This window comes from Danio rerio, chromosome 18 (assembly GCF_052040795.2).
Source record: "Danio rerio strain M-AB ecotype USA chromosome 18, GRCz13ab, whole genome shotgun sequence".
Taxonomy (NCBI): Eukaryota; Metazoa; Chordata; class Actinopteri; order Cypriniformes; family Danionidae; genus Danio; species Danio rerio.
Genome location: NC_141038.1, coordinates 13,665,001 through 13,681,103, shown reverse-complemented (window position 1 = coordinate 13,681,103; position 16,103 = coordinate 13,665,001). Strand labels below are relative to the sequence as shown.

Below are 16,103 nucleotides of genomic sequence, written 5' to 3'. Positions count from 1 at the left end.
AGGAAACTTTACTTTCTGCACTTGCCTACTACCAAACTTCTTTCTGTATGAGAGCTGCCTGTCACCCGCGCTCCAGTAAGCGGAAGTCCGGTGTTTCACATAGACAGCACACCGCACACGTCCCACTTGAGCACGTGAATATGCGAGGTAGGGGCTGTGCTATAAAAATGGGGTGAAAAAAGCAGGAACCCCGTCGACGGATGGGGGTAGTGGTGCTTTCGGGGGTCCAGGTTCAGCTGTCCTTCATAAGCCGATTATTTAAAATAATCCTCATGCAGACAACAGTGAACAAAGTAAAAATATGACTGTCTCAAATGCCTTATATCTGAAAAATAAAGACGATATATGCTAATTCTGCCATTTTACACTGTTATGTTATTGTTAAACTAAATGAAAAATTAGCTTGAAGTCGTTTTAATGCCATGGTTCAGGGTTTGTTCATGAATTTTATAAACTCTCTGTGAAAACGAGTTAAATTTGCTATCATATGGCTTAAAACACGAATATAAAGAACAACTCTTGCTTATTATCTTTATGATATTTAAGAATACGTCTGTCACCTCCTGTGAGCATAGATATGATCATCAACGAGAAATAACTTAATACTTCTTCCTGTTTGAAAGCAATACAGCAACATGTGTGAATAAATAGGAAAATATATATTAGTTATTTTTTGGTGATCTTTAACACACTTTCCCATTTGCTTTGTGCACGCTGCACCCTCAGTCTCCGCCCACAGAACGTGCGCCACGCCCAGACCGTTTTCGGGGTCTCCCTTGCTGATGAATAATCATGAGGGGAAACAGGCGGAGCATCGCATGTGACTCAGGCGTTGGGTCATATAGTCCGCCCGCCCCCCACTCCAAATATTAATTTACATTTCTAAGGGTCCTGTCTACGACTGAACTGTTTCCAAGAGAGAAAAACCAGATTTAACAGACACACCTTCACAACGGGAGAGGTGAACTCATGTGTTTCTTTCTGCTGAGGTTCATCTGAAGTCACTTGCCTCAGAGAAGTATCGCTCAGGACGGATTTCGAGGTATGTGTGTGCTTGACTGTGGGTCTGTTTTCAGGACGCTTTGCATCGAAACGCGCTATTTGTAGTAGTGGAAATGCGACGCGAGTCATTGCAAACAATGTTTATGTGCATCGACTAATGATACATTGATCATATATTGAATGTGTGATATAGTAGATTAAACAATGAGCAAACAGAACAATACAGCGCTCAAATCACGCGCTTCAGAACAATGGCAAACAAATGTTTGGTATAATGAAAGTAGGCGTGTTTGATAGCACTATTTTCAAGTCAAAATAATTATTAATTCGTTTTTGAACCTTAAAAATTATATATATAGTTTTATAAATAAAAACAATTATTTCATTTAAAATTTAAAGATATTTTAATTTACAATCCAATTTCATTTTAATTTTACATTATTTTCCAATGGCTACATTTTAAAATGGAACTGCTTATTATTATTATTATTATTATTATTATTATTAGGCTACTTTTATTATTATTATTATTATTATTATTATTATTATTAGGCTATTATTATTATTATTATTATTATTAGGCTATTATTATTATTATTATTATTATTATTGTTAATATTATTTTAGCGCATGCAGTTACAGATCAAAAAAGTAAAGTGTTTCAGTTAGCAGAAATACCAAATACTTGAGACGTGTCTTGTCTTGTCTTGTCATGTCTTCCTCACTGTACACAGTGTCTCTCATTTACATTCCAAGATTTCTTATGTTTTTTGTGTCTCATTTAAACATTAGACCTTTTCATTTACTGTACAAAACTTGACATTATTTGAATATATTTTAAAATGCATGTCATTTTAAATAACTTCTGCTGTAGTCATTTTCATACGCACATAATCTGAGCGCAATATTCAAAGTGATCAAGATCAGCGTGTTCATAAAGATGTTGCAGTATATGTTGTCTAATGTTCAGTATGATCATAGTGAACTGGGTTTTCTGTATTGGAGGGGATGTTGGGGGTAGGGAGGGGTTGGATCGGGACTACATGTGTTTGCAATTTGGAGGCTGTTTTGTCAAACGTTTTACATCTGTTTTCTGATCTTTGAACCAGTTCCCTTGACTAGTGCTAGTGAACTCTTCCTATTTGTGTTTGCATATCTCTTTATCTGTGTCTTCCTCTCACACCCATGCTATCATTCTCTGTTGTGTGGTTTCCGTTCGGTATAACTACGAATGCAACAGAGAAAGTGAGATAGAGTCATGACTTCAGACTTCCCGTATGCGATGATGCTCGTCCCCCGTGTATGGGTAGGACAGAGGGACTGAGTGATTAGAGCGTCTCTGGGTAGTAACACCATGTCCTCAGTCTGACAAAATAGTGCTTTAAGTCATTGGTTGGTTACAGTAGTGTTGCAGTAACACCCTGTCCAACTGTTCTGACTAGTATTCTCACATCACCTCTTACACATGGGGGTCAACCCAGGGTACATTGCAATTCTCTTAATTTTACATGTCTTATTCAGTTTCTTGTCTTCGACTTAAACAATGGATGTACTTTTGATTTGGACAAAATAAGAAGTCTATCATTTTATATTATGCTCTGTTGTTTATTTAGTGGTATTACAGATTGTTTACAGTAATGCTTTTTCATTATTATAAGGATGCTGACAAAACAAATGAACAGCATGGTGCGAAAGTTGCAATATTTCAAGTACAATCTTTACTCTTTGCATTTTATTTAGTGATTTTTTTTTTCATCTTTAATTTTTTTAAAGTGTTTTATATTTTATTAATATAATTATTTATTTTATGAGCTCATACAAATGAGTGAAATATGAATTTATTTTAAATATGAGCACATATAAATGAGTACATCGAGTATAATGAATTTCACTTATGATGTATATGCATCAATATGGCAATGTGTGTATCTGTAATAGTCACATCGCAAGTTATGCAATGTTGAGTCTCAATTAGTTTGCTGGTCAATAGTTGACCCGGAGCTACAGAATTGTATTTAAATACTGTATTTCTATAGAATTTTTTTGAAAAAGTATATATATATATATATATATATATATATATATATAGTCTTATTGTACTTCAATATCTGTAGCTAAATACTATTAAGGGCAGATTTATACTTCTGCACCAAGCGCATGCGTATGCTCTGGCACAGCCTGCGCGTAGTCGCATAGCCCTCGCCATGGCCGACGCGCACCTCTCAAAAAATGTAACTACACGTCGCAATGACAAACTCTTTGATTGGATGGCTTGGTAGCATTGACGAGTGTGGGCGAGACTGAGAGCCACGCGAACCCGTTGGTTCCCGCCTAAAAATGAGCAAGTTTGAAGCGTTCAAAAAAAAAAAAAAAACACCACCGAAGCAATTCATCACAGAAGAACATAAAAATCTCACTGACTGCTAGTATTTTGCAAGTGTTATTGCAGAGCAACACAAACAGCCTGCAGAAATATAAATGAACAACAATGCGCTAAGCATTCGCCGTGGTTTACGCCGGTCACTCAACGCAAACGAATAAACCAGGCTTAGACTCAAAAACCATAAGATAATGCTATTCAACTTATCCTTTAAAACTGTATTTATAAAGGTTGGGTCGATAGACAATGCCATCATCCATCTCTGATGGCTGATAGACATCACGATGCTAAAAACGCACATCATGTGACCACACACACACAAACATACACACAGGCATGAGCTGCAACAAGTTTGTCGACACCAATATATTGACAAAGATCACTCTGCCTATTCATGCCAGAGTCCCGCGAAAAAAAGTGATTGACAGGTGGTAATTTGTGTGTAACTTAACTTTAGTTATTTTTGATTTGGTTATGGATAAAACAAAGACCATGTGGGTCAGGTAGTTGAAACGGTAGGCTACAAATAACTAATTTGTTCTGAATTAACTAATTATTCATAAATAATTAATTCACCGCTGCCTCCGACGACGATGCCATCGTACATCATGAAGTTTTACATTAGACATCGTACGATACCAAATTGCTCGGCATTGCCCAACCCTAATATTCAAATTGCAATATTTATCGCAAAAAATAAAATATCGCAATATCACATTTTTCCAATATCGTACAGCCCTAATATACAATACATAATCTATTAATTGATTGATTAATTTAAAGAAATGGACTTATAGAAATAGAAATCCAGACTTACATTGTGATATTTGTTGTAAGAAAAAAATGACGAGGACGTAGAAGACCTTTATTCATAGCGGTCTCAAAATACAGACTGTGATATTTGTCATATCGCCCTTCTTTGACATGTAAAGCAAAAAATGTTGACTAATAAAGTGCTTAAAGTAGTACATTTAAATACTCATGCTTCCTGATTTTCTTCCTGGTACACTGGGAATGTCCTTTTGCTGGAATTACCTTGTTTTTTTCGCTATCTGAACATGCTGTGAGTCAGCAGCAGGCTCGGGTCTAGACTGAATTTTGTCTACACTGCATATTGAGTGCATGCTGGCGTGCATTTATACGCAGCATATTGATTAACCTAATGAACATGTTGCTGTAGAGGAACTTCATTCTGCCATGCGACTGTGCCACTTCTGTACACTTGATACGCATTGATACGGATCTTTGTTTTGGTCCGTATGAGCACGTGTGCAACTCAGTCACTCTCAGCAGCGTGCTTTGTTCGCTTGTAGCAGAGCTGTTCTTTGACAGGTCTCTTTGTTTCCCCTTGCCTGCCCGTTTATTACACATACCTTCTTTTGTATCTCATATACATATTCCAAATTATGGTGATACATCATGTTAATATGACTGCATGTGTGGTTCTTTCACACGAAATGATTTTGAGCTGTATCTGCTCATTAAAGCATGATGCAATATTCATGTAGGGTTTGAAATCATCAAGCATGAGTGCATGTTTATGTTCTTTTGTTTCTCGTTTCCATGGATTTTAGCGGTGACGTTGACACCGAGGGGCTGGCTTTTGAGTTGTTATGATAAACGGCTTGAGGCCGTGTTTTTAAAAATGGGTCGATGTTTGGATGTGTTGTTCGGTTGATGGTTTAAGATCGGAATTCGTTGAAGAGATGATGTGCGTTTATTATTTGGTCAAATAAATCACATGCTGTGTTTCTGTTGGGGCATGAACAAAGAGTTTTCTCTTAAACCCGTTATTAATGTCTTTGAGTTAATATTAGGTGAGGGAAAGAATAGAAAGGAGAAGTGAGATAATATACAGTTACTTGTGTGATTTAGGACGTTGGTTAAGATATTAGGGGTTGTTTTGAATAAACACATGCATTTGGGGTTGGGAAATGAACAGTAGAATAAATCTGGCACTCATTAAGTGAACATTTGACAGTTGCATCATCTAATTAACATGGTTTGATATCAAATTTGAGCTATGAGGATGTTGGAAATTGTGTGCAGAAATGTTCTTTTTGTCTTGCTGTTGTTGTAATTTGTCCTATTTATGAAGCCATTTGTTTAATCTGTAGCATTTGCATGTTGTTTTCTCATGAGTAGTGGTGTATGTTTGTGTGAATTATAGCTCTGTAGTGTAATCCAGACACAGACAGCTGTCTGTAAATCCTTTAGTCAGATCTGACCAATAGCTGCTTGGCATTCTGTTGCTGGCATCGATTTAAATCGAACAAAGAAACATGACAATCAGATACCTCCTCTTCTCTCTCGCCCCACAAGGTCCAGGAAAGCTCACAGGGCAGAGAGAGAAGGCTGGACTAATGGGCATTGTGTCTGATTCATGACCACAAGATAAATCTTAGATCTAAATGAGGATGTCAAGACTTGGATGAAACATTACAATATGTTCTGTCCTATGCAACATGGTATCATGACTAGATATTCTGCATTTATAAATAAATGTTTTTAGCCATGATAAGATATTCTAGATGGCTGCTAGGGTGTTCTAGGTACCTGTTTTTTTTTTTTTTTTTTACCGAGGTTCCTTTTTAGTTGCTGGGGTGGTATATTTGTTTTTTTAAAGATGTAATCTAGGTGATTGCTAGGGTGTTCTAGCTAGGGTTTTGTGGGTGGTTTGTTGAAGGATGCTGGTGTGAATCTGTTTGGGTGTTATGTAGCATTGTTTTTTTGTTTTATTGGATGAACTAATACTTGAGGTGTAGTGTGATAATGTGAGATTTTGTATGTTTACAATTGCATCTATAATAATGCTACATCAGGTTTTTGTTTAGTCAGAAAGTGTGCAAATATATAGATATATTGTGTAATAGGCATGGGCCGGTATAAGATTCTGACAGTATGATAACCTTGGATAAAAAAATCACGGTTTCACAGGATCACAGAATTGTGGTTACTGCGTTAAAAATATATTTTCAAATGTCTGGGTAAAAAACAAAAACCTTTTTCCCTTTTGAACGCAATATATTTTATTTTAAGAAACATTTAAAGTATTTTGGAAGAGTAAACATGTCAGGGGCGATGTGGTGGTGTAGTTGGTAGTGCTGTCGCCTCACAGCAAGAAGGTCGCTGGTTTGAGTCTCAGCTGGGTCAGTTGTTGTTTCTTTGTGTAGATTGCATGTTCTCCCTGCGTTCGTGTGGGATTCCTCTGGGTGCTCTGGTTTCCCCCACAGTCCTAAGACATGCGGCACAGGTGAATTGGGTAAGCTAAATTGTCCGTAGTGTATGTGTGTGTGTGAATGAGAATTTAAGGATGTTTCCCAGGGATGGGTTGCAGCTGGAAGGGCATTTGCTGCATAAAACAAATGCTGGATAAGTTGGTGGTTCATTGCACTGTGGCGACCCCCATTTAATATAGGGATTAAGCCAAAAAGAAAATGAATGAATCAATAAAAACATGTCAGGCTAAATGAATTATTGACTTCTGCTGTCTTCATTTGTTTCAAAAACAGATTTTTTTACCATCTTTGGAGATCTTTTCTGCTGGAGATACTATTGTCCTTAAACCTAAAAAAAAGCGAACATAAAAAAAAAAAAAAACGAACAAATACCTTATTGCAGAAATTGTTGACTGTTTTAAAACCGCAATATACCTCGAAAATGGTTATCGTCTCGTGCCTATTGTGTAATCAAATATTTTTGTTATATTCTGTCACTGGACCAGTTGGCATTTCTGTGTGGAGTTTAAATGTTCTCCCCAGGTTGGGTTTGGGTTTCCTCTGGGTTCTTCGATTTCCACCGGAGTCCAAGCACATGGGGTATAGTTGAATTGGATAAATTGGATTTACTAGTACTAGTCAGGTGGCTGTTTTTTTACTAGGGGTGATTTTTAGTTGCTTAGGTGGTGTAGTTGGTTCCAATAAGGGAACCATGGTTACATTGGTAACCTCAGGCATTTTTTAAAGATGTTTTCTTCGTGATTGCTAGGGTGTTCTAACTAGTGTTTTTGGATGGTTTGCTAAAGTTTGCTGGTTTAAAACTATTAGGGTGTTATGTAGCATTATTGTGGTGTTGTGGGTGGTTATTGGCAAATTGTGGGTGGTTGTTTGCTATGGGGTTATTTATGATTGTGGGTTTTCTGGGTGTTTTGAATGGGTGTTCTATATACTGTTGCCTGTAAAATGTTTTAAACTGTTGTAAGTTGATAGGGTGTCCTGTGTGGTTGCTTGTTTGCTAAGGTGTTGTGTTCTAGGTTACTGCTAGTCTAATACTAACCAAGATCACAACACTTTAGCAAACTGCGGCCACGTAGATCATAGTTTTAGCAACCAGACATGACACCCTAGCAATTTGCATGAAACACCCTAACAACCACATAGAACTCCCTAGCAACCTACAGTCAAAACACCTATAAAACCATAGCAATGATCTGAAACACCCTAGCAACCTAAAACAACCTAGAACACCATAGCAACACATACAATATCCTAATAACCTCCCAAAACACATGACAATAACAATGACACAAAACGCTTTAACCACCTGCAATACCCTAGTACTAATACCCTAGCAACCATACAGGACACCCTATCTTTTTGCAGCTAAATGAAATACACTAACAACCACATAGAACACCCTTGCAACCCGCAGTCAAAGCACCCAGAAAACCATAGCAACCATCTGAAACACCATAGCAACCTACAACCACCAAGAACACCATAGCAACCACCTACAATATCCTAATAACCACAAAAAACATCCTAACAATGTCACACAACACCTTAGCAACCTGCAACCACTCACCCTAGTATTAATGCCCTAATATCCACCCTAACGACCACATAAAACACCCTAGCAACCTGCAGTCAAAGCACCCAGAAAACCATAGCAACCATCTGAAACACACTAATAACCTACAACCACCTAGAACACCTTAGCAACCACCTACGATATCTTGATAACCACCCAAACCATCATAACACACTAACAACCACATAGAACCCCCTAGAAACATGCAGTCGAAGCACTCAGAAAACCATAGCAACCATCTTAAACACCCTAGCAACCTATAACCACCTAGAATACCATAACAACCACCTACAATATTCTAAAACCCACCCAAAACATCATAACACCGTAACAACCACATAGAACACCCTAGCAACCAGCAGTCAAAAATATAGCAACCATTTGAAACACCCTAGCAACATACAACCACCTAGAATACCATAACAACCACCTACAATATCCTAATAACCACCCAAAACACCATAACAATGTCACAGAACACCCTAGCAACCTGTAACCACACATCCTGGTGATTGCTAGTGTTTTGTGGTTGCTAGGTGGTTACTTGCACCCATGTTATCAGGCAGAAATCTGTTTGATCTCTTTTTAAGTACTGTAACTTGAGTTTAGAAGAAGTCTGTATAGGTCTCTAGTAACCTTTGCATGAGCAACAGTAATACTGATACTCCTCTCAGATGAGTAATAGTACTAGCAATACTTCCCTTCACAAAATCTACTGAGAGACTTACTGTCTGTTTGTAAGCAGAGACACAAATGCCATGCAGGCACCTGTAGTTTTTTCTTCATTCGGGTTAAATACACCTGTCTGTGGGGACAGACAGTGTTAGGTCAGCAGTCTCTTTGATGGCTTTATTGTCTTCATTATGAAGGCAGCAGTTGGCGTTTTCTTTTTAGACAGTACCAGTTTTAAACACCCTCTGTGTTAAATTGATGCTTTCAGTCTAAATGCAGGCTTTAGTTCAATTTAGATCAGTTTTTTGAGAGAATTTGTGTTTTGTTTTGGCTTCATTCATAGTAAATCAGAGAAAAGGCGACCAATGATAAAGAAATAGGATCTCATATCCTATTAACAATATTTGTCATGATATAGTTTGTAAATTTAATCAACCAATATAATATTGTTTTTTAATAGATATAAAAGGACTTAAATGACTTATTTTTCCTACATTTTAAAAGTGCAGTATATAAGTTTGACACTCCGTGATTATACTAGGTATTACACTCCTTAAACAAAACAAAAGCAAGCGCAAGTTGCCTGATTGACGACCAACAGTGTTCTAAATAAAAGCAACAGCACACGATAGAAAGAATATTTTCCATATTAAAGGAGTTTTTGTTCTAACCAACAACTCAAATTGATATATTAGAAAGAGCTTCTATTTCTCACAGGTGAACAAAAGGGGAAACTGATCACCTCATGTACACCTCATGTGCTTTATTGAGTGTTATATGCTAAGTCTTCCTGACTGAATGAATGAAATATGTTGTTTTCCAACAAGGCAATTTGGGGTGCTAAATTATAATTGAGTAAGCTGGCATTGGGCAGGTTAAATAAACCAAAAACAAGACCGCGATTCAGCACGGAAAGTCCATTTTCAAAGCAGAATAACGGACTTCAGCATTGTGTTTCAGATAAACAAGAATATTCACTTTGCATTTTTCTTAAATATCTGCAAACATATTATGGTGTTTTTAGGCTTTAGTAAAGTAAAATTCATAGACTGTAAAAGATAAGGACGTAGTATCCGTGATGTCAAACATAGGTTTCTGAAGAATGCAATAGAAGCTACAAGTAGGCATGGCCAACCATGTACGTCATCGCACCAACCGGGGGATACAAAAACCAGGGCAAAGAGGCGGAGCATGAGTGGAGCTACAGGCGCCTGCTAGCATTTTGCTTAGACTGGTTTTTATACTTAATACTTTATTACCTGCAACTCGTTTGTGTTACGACCACATGTGGTTGGTTGTACACTATATCAATAAAGTGTTTAGTCTTTTTTTAAAACACTGCTGTAAAACATTTAGCCACTAAACATTGTTCCTATGACATTTTTCAACAGGAGGAAAATGCAAATAACTTCCAAACACTTCATATATAATCTGTGTTAGTAAATGCAAGGCTATTCATGAAATCCAGGCATAAAACTGTATGACAACGTTTCAGATGACTGTTTTAGAGCCTACAGCTAATCAATCTGTCAGATTCTGTAGTGCATTACATGTCTAAAGAAAAATACAAATGATTAATGATCTTAAATAAAATAAATACATTTATAGAGATGGTATACAAGTATATAATATCACCCACCTAGGATATGGAAGCCACGTGATTGGTTTGTAAGCACAATTAAGTGCACACAGCATGCCATATCATCTGATAATTGGAAGAAATTATTCCAAATAACAACTGACTGTGTAAAGCCACATAAAACAAAATAAACATATGATGTATATGCTGAGTTCAGCAGCTAATCAGCCGGAGGTGAAGTGACGGCAACCAGCAAGACCTAGCTGTCACTCAAGTGGCCCCGCCCTTAATCATGCAGACTTAATGTATAACTTAATATAAATGAAATGGATGAGTTATAAAAAAAATTCACCCCCTCAAAGTTGTCATGAAGGGTAATATTAGCTATATAAACCAAAATCTTTCTTTGTACCAGGCTTTAAACATTTTTTTTTCTGCTATAAAGCCATTTCAACATTGGGCTTGATAGAAATTTGGTCTATTATGGAGCCAGGAATAGCAAAATTTCCTTAAATTGCAGTTTCAGTTACTTCCGTATTGGCTTCACAAGGGAGAGCGGGAGGTTGCTGTTTCATTAAAACTTACAAGCAGCATCTTTAAAGGATGTACTCATTCATATGTGATCATATTTCTCACTTTATTAAGAACCTCAAGTTAAATGTTTGATTAAAAATGTAGAAATAATAAATTAAAAATACTTTTTCAAAAATTAGTGCAGTTACAACATTAAAAATGGCTAAATAAAGTGTAAAATGTACTTTCAAGATTACAATTTCTCATAATTCTGTTATTCATGTTTTTGTCCGCATTCGTAAGGTGTTGCTGTGTAATATTGCGCTCATATAAATGGTGAAAAAAGCATTACAGTAAACAATGTATTTTGTGACTTCACAAAATGAAACGACAGAGCCTAATATGAAAGGTCAGGCTTTTAAATTTGTGCATAATATAGATAGATTTGAAGATGTTGCCCACATGAGTGCCACGGATCAATGTGCCAATCTAGTTTCATTACTTGAAATCATTAGTTAGTAATCCTAAATGTCACATCCGTTTGCACACATTCACACACACGTCCCCAAATATACATCTGCACCTCTCACACACCCTTTAACATAAGCTGTGACCCAGCAGGTGCTGACCACAGCTGAGCAGAATCAATGGCCTCTCTGTTCCGCTCTCTTTGTTCTATAGCACACAGTTGCTGGATCCCTCATATATACATCCACACACACTCACACACACCTGACCAGTTCTGGACAGTTGCTGCACCCCTGATCTCATCTCCATGTGGACAGAGGGTTTAATGGTGACCTAAGCACAGAGATGCTGGTTTTAGGTTTAGTGTGCACCATTTGGCATAAAGCGATAATTAGCCAAGAGTGACAGTTCTGTCATTCACTTACACTCATGTCATTTCAGAACAGTGGCATTGCAAGGGGGAGGATGTATTGTCAAAAACCCCAGATCTTTTGGAATATGTTGCACCTAAAAAATGAGCTGTATAACATTTATTTTGTTATCCAAGTACTTAAAATGACCACATACGTCACACACATTCCACTTAATGCAGCTTTGGTTTTGGTATTTAGATAGTCAGCTGTTCAGTAGTACCTGTTTCTACTGGCAGGTGGAATTGGGACTGTTTTTAACTGCAAGTGTTAAAACGAAATCCCACCACTGCACTGTCATCATTCATTCATTATTTTGGGGAGCTGATCCTGATGAGGTAATAATACAACCTCGCAAAACTAAATGATTGATGAAGCTTAATATTTGCTTTTACAGAATAAAATGTGTGTAGTTTTGATGAATAAAAAAAAACTTTAATCAATAAAATGTGTCTCATATCAATGTAAATGCATGCAAATTATTCAGAGAAATGTAAATTGTACTAGCTTTCTATATATGATATAGATATCTAGACATATTCATCTAGATATGATATAGCCAGTCACATCTATTTCTGTAATCGTTAAACCACAGTGGGTTCATGCATCTAGCTTATTATTTTATAGCTATATTCTACTCTAGCATGCTATGTCAGTTAGCATCAGGTTTTAAATCGACTTTATTCTTATGAAAATACCTTAAATAGCTGGATGAACGCATATAGATAATTTATTATCGCAGTTGTGTAAATGGTCAGTAAAATTTTTATTTTGTTTTTATTCAGATCTTATTTTCATTCATCAGCAATAGCTAGATGCCTTCATCCATGTTAGGGATTTCCTGGAATGTTCTACTACTTTTGTGAGGCGTATATGGAATTTCTGCTCAAAAGCGCCCTGTATGAATGAAACAGGCATTACATGCATTTAAAGTGCCACAATGCCCACATCACCCTAGTTTGGGAAAAACAGAAAGAAATCTCCCTTTAAAGAAATTTGAAGTGAATATATTTCTAGCATAAAGATCTTTATTTAAAAAAAATTATTTGATACAATTTTTTTAAATATCACCTGTTCCAGAACTGTGTGACTTTATCCTGTAGAAAAAAACAAAACAGAAAGGTTTTTAAGAAATAAATGGGAAAGAATGTTGAGAAACATTAAAAGTTCTTATTAGGGCTGCACGGTATTGAAAATGCAATTGATTAATTTATTAATTTATATAAAGATGACATTTTTCTGTGATAAATATTGCAATATTAATACAGTTCCACAAGATGGTTTGAATAGCACTATTTGACGGTTTTCTGGTAACTCTAACAGTATTCAGCTACAAAAATTGAATACTCACAATGAAAAGAAAATGCTTTTCTTACTTTGTTTCGTCTTGTTTCTAGTCCAAATATCAAACAAATTCTTAGACCAAGTATAAATATTGTTTAGTTTTCCCTCCCAGAAGAAATAACTGGAAAAGTAAGAGTTTTTTTTTTTTTATTGTTTCAGGGAAACATGAAATGTTGATATCTAGACTGAAAATAAATCAGTCTTACTAAATAACAGTTTTACTAATAAAACATGTATAAAAGATCATAAAAATAATCATACAAAATATATTTTAGGATGGTCTGACTCTGATTGGTGTGATGTATAGAATTGGTAGACATGAAATTGTTTAAATGCACGTAAAAAGAGGTGTTTTCATTGTTAAGGTGATGTCATCATATTCTCTGTGTGTAGAAAGCCTTTGCAGGTTCATCACATTCCAGTGGTGTGACATAACACAGGGCTGCACCGGCTGAATATCTCCATTCATGCAGTATCTCTCCTTTGAGCTTCCCTCTAAAGGCCTCTCCATTTACACATACACAAAACTAACACAATCTAACACCATACACTCTGCTCATTGATTTCTCATTACACCCTTACTTATGATAGTCATAAGACAGCTTTTATAGTCAGTTAGTGTTTGGCCAGCTAGAACTGGTAAACACTTGTAGCATCCAAAAGCAGAAATAGTTTGAGGTTAATAAAAAAAGCCTTTTTGGTTGGTGGGTGAAAGTCACAGGAAGTCATTTTTTTCCCTTTACAGTTAGCGCTTAACAGGCCCCATCGTTTTGAGAAGAGACACGAATGAGTGTGTCAAGCAGTAGGTGGTGGTGTAACGGATGTTTGAACATGGCTATGTTGTGATAGTGTTATCTCTGGCATCTTAAAGTTGTGACTCATGAAACATGTTGAGAGAGTATATAGTAGACGCTGTTTCCACTTGGTGTTGCCTTTTTTTTTTTTTGTTATCCTATCATAAGTTGTTAGTTGTGTGATGATATCCATGCTCAAACGATGTATTGTGCAGTCCTGAACTTTGGTGGTTTTTAGGTTTTCTATTAAACCAAATCCTAAATCAAGGGATTTTATTATCATTAGCATGGCCACACAATGACATGTATCTATGTCACTAGTTAGTTATTCTTATGTCTTTGGATTATAACATCCTTTGAAACATTTGGAATAATGCGAGTACATAAGTCAGCAAAATATGACACTTTTCTAGTGGTTTTGGGATATTTAAATGAAAATCTTTTACACATTGTGCCTTTTAAAGAAAGTTAAAAATGCAATAACATAATGGCACCTCTTTTAATAGAAAAAAGTGTTCGTTTTTCTTATTAAAATACATTTTAAGAAAGAAATACTTTTAAAAACTTTAAAAATACATTTTAAGATTCTGTTATAGTGTTGTCTAATAAAACACACAACATATTAAAGCTTATTTGGTGTTTTCCTGTTTTCTATTGAACCAAATTGTAAATTAAGAGTTTATATCATAAGACAGTGCTTGTTGATGCTACTTTATATTGGATATCTATCAGGCAGTAAAGATCAATGATTTTTAAAGAAATCAGTGGCAGTTTTGTAATTGGGCACACATTGGGAAACCCATGCTCAAACGATATATTGTGCAGCCCTAATCGTTGGTGTTTTAAGGTTTTCCATTAAAGCAAATTGTAAATCAAGGTATTATATCATAATTCTACTGGTTTTTGGATATTTGAATGAAAAGTTTACATATTGTGCCTTTTAAAGGAAGAAAATGCTAAAACATAACAGCACCTCTTTTAATATGTGGATTTTTCTAATCAAAATACTTCAAAAATACATTTTAAGAAAAAAACAAACAAACAATAAAAACACAACATACCAAAGCTTATTTGGTGTTTTCCTGTTTTCTATTAAACCAAATTGTAAATTTGAGAGTTTATATCATCATTAGCATGGCTATTTGGAATAATGTGAGAACTTAAGTCAGGAAAATATGACACTTTTCTGCTGGTTTTGGGATATTTAAATTAAAATCTTTTACACACTGTGCCTTTTAAAGGAAGTAAAAAATGTAAAAACATAATGGCACCTCTTTTGATAGAAAAAAATAGATTTTTCTTGTTAACATACATTTAAAGAAAGAAATGCATAAAAAACTTTAAAAATACATTTTAAGATTCTGTTATAGTGTTGTCTAATAAAACACAACAGATTAAAGCTCATTTTGTGTTTTCCTGTTTTCTATTAAACCAAATTTTAAATTGAGAGTTTATATCATCATAAGGCAGTGCTCCTTGTCACCACTTGGATATCTATCAAGCAGTGAGTATCATTGATTTTTAAAGAAATCAGTGGCAGTTTTGTAATTGGGCACACATTGCGAAATCCATGCTCAAACGATATATTGCCCTAATCTTTGGTGTTTTTAGGTTTTCCATTAAACCAAATTGTAAATCAAGGTATTATATCAGAATTCTAGTGTTTTTTTGGATAGTTCAATAAAACGTTTACATATTTTGCTTTTTTAAAAGAAGAAAATGCAAAAAAATAACGGCACCTCTTTTTAATAGAGTAAAATGTGGATTTTTTTTTTATCAAAATACTTAAAAAATACATAAAAATACATTTTAAGAAAAAAAAAACATTAAAACACAACCTATTACATCTTAATTGATGTATTCTATTAAACCAAACTGTACATTGAGAGTTTATATCATCATTATGGCCACACCATGACACGGTCCATGTCACTAGTTAAATTTGCTTATTTCTCTGTAGAACATCCTTTAAATTTGCTGGACAATATTGGCTTATTACATAAGTCAGCAAAATATGACACTTTTCTAGTAGTTTTGAGATATTTGAATGAAAAATTGTTCATATTGTGCCATTTTAAAGGAAGTAAAAAATCCAAAAACATAATGCACCTCTTTTAATAGGAAAAAAAACG

The 16,103-nt window shown here is 35.4% G+C and overlaps 1 protein-coding gene across 1 annotated transcript in view; it reads left to right on the top strand.

Moving 5' to 3' along the window:
- The first annotated feature begins 866 nt into the window (after positions 1–866).
- The window catches only part of fam107b (family with sequence similarity 107 member B), a 50,954-nt gene continuing 35,717 nt past the window's right edge, over positions 867–16,103 (top strand). Inside the window, 1 exon segment of the mRNA NM_198372.3 lies at positions 867–1,042. The gene's annotated coding sequence lies outside the window, so the exon portion shown is untranslated.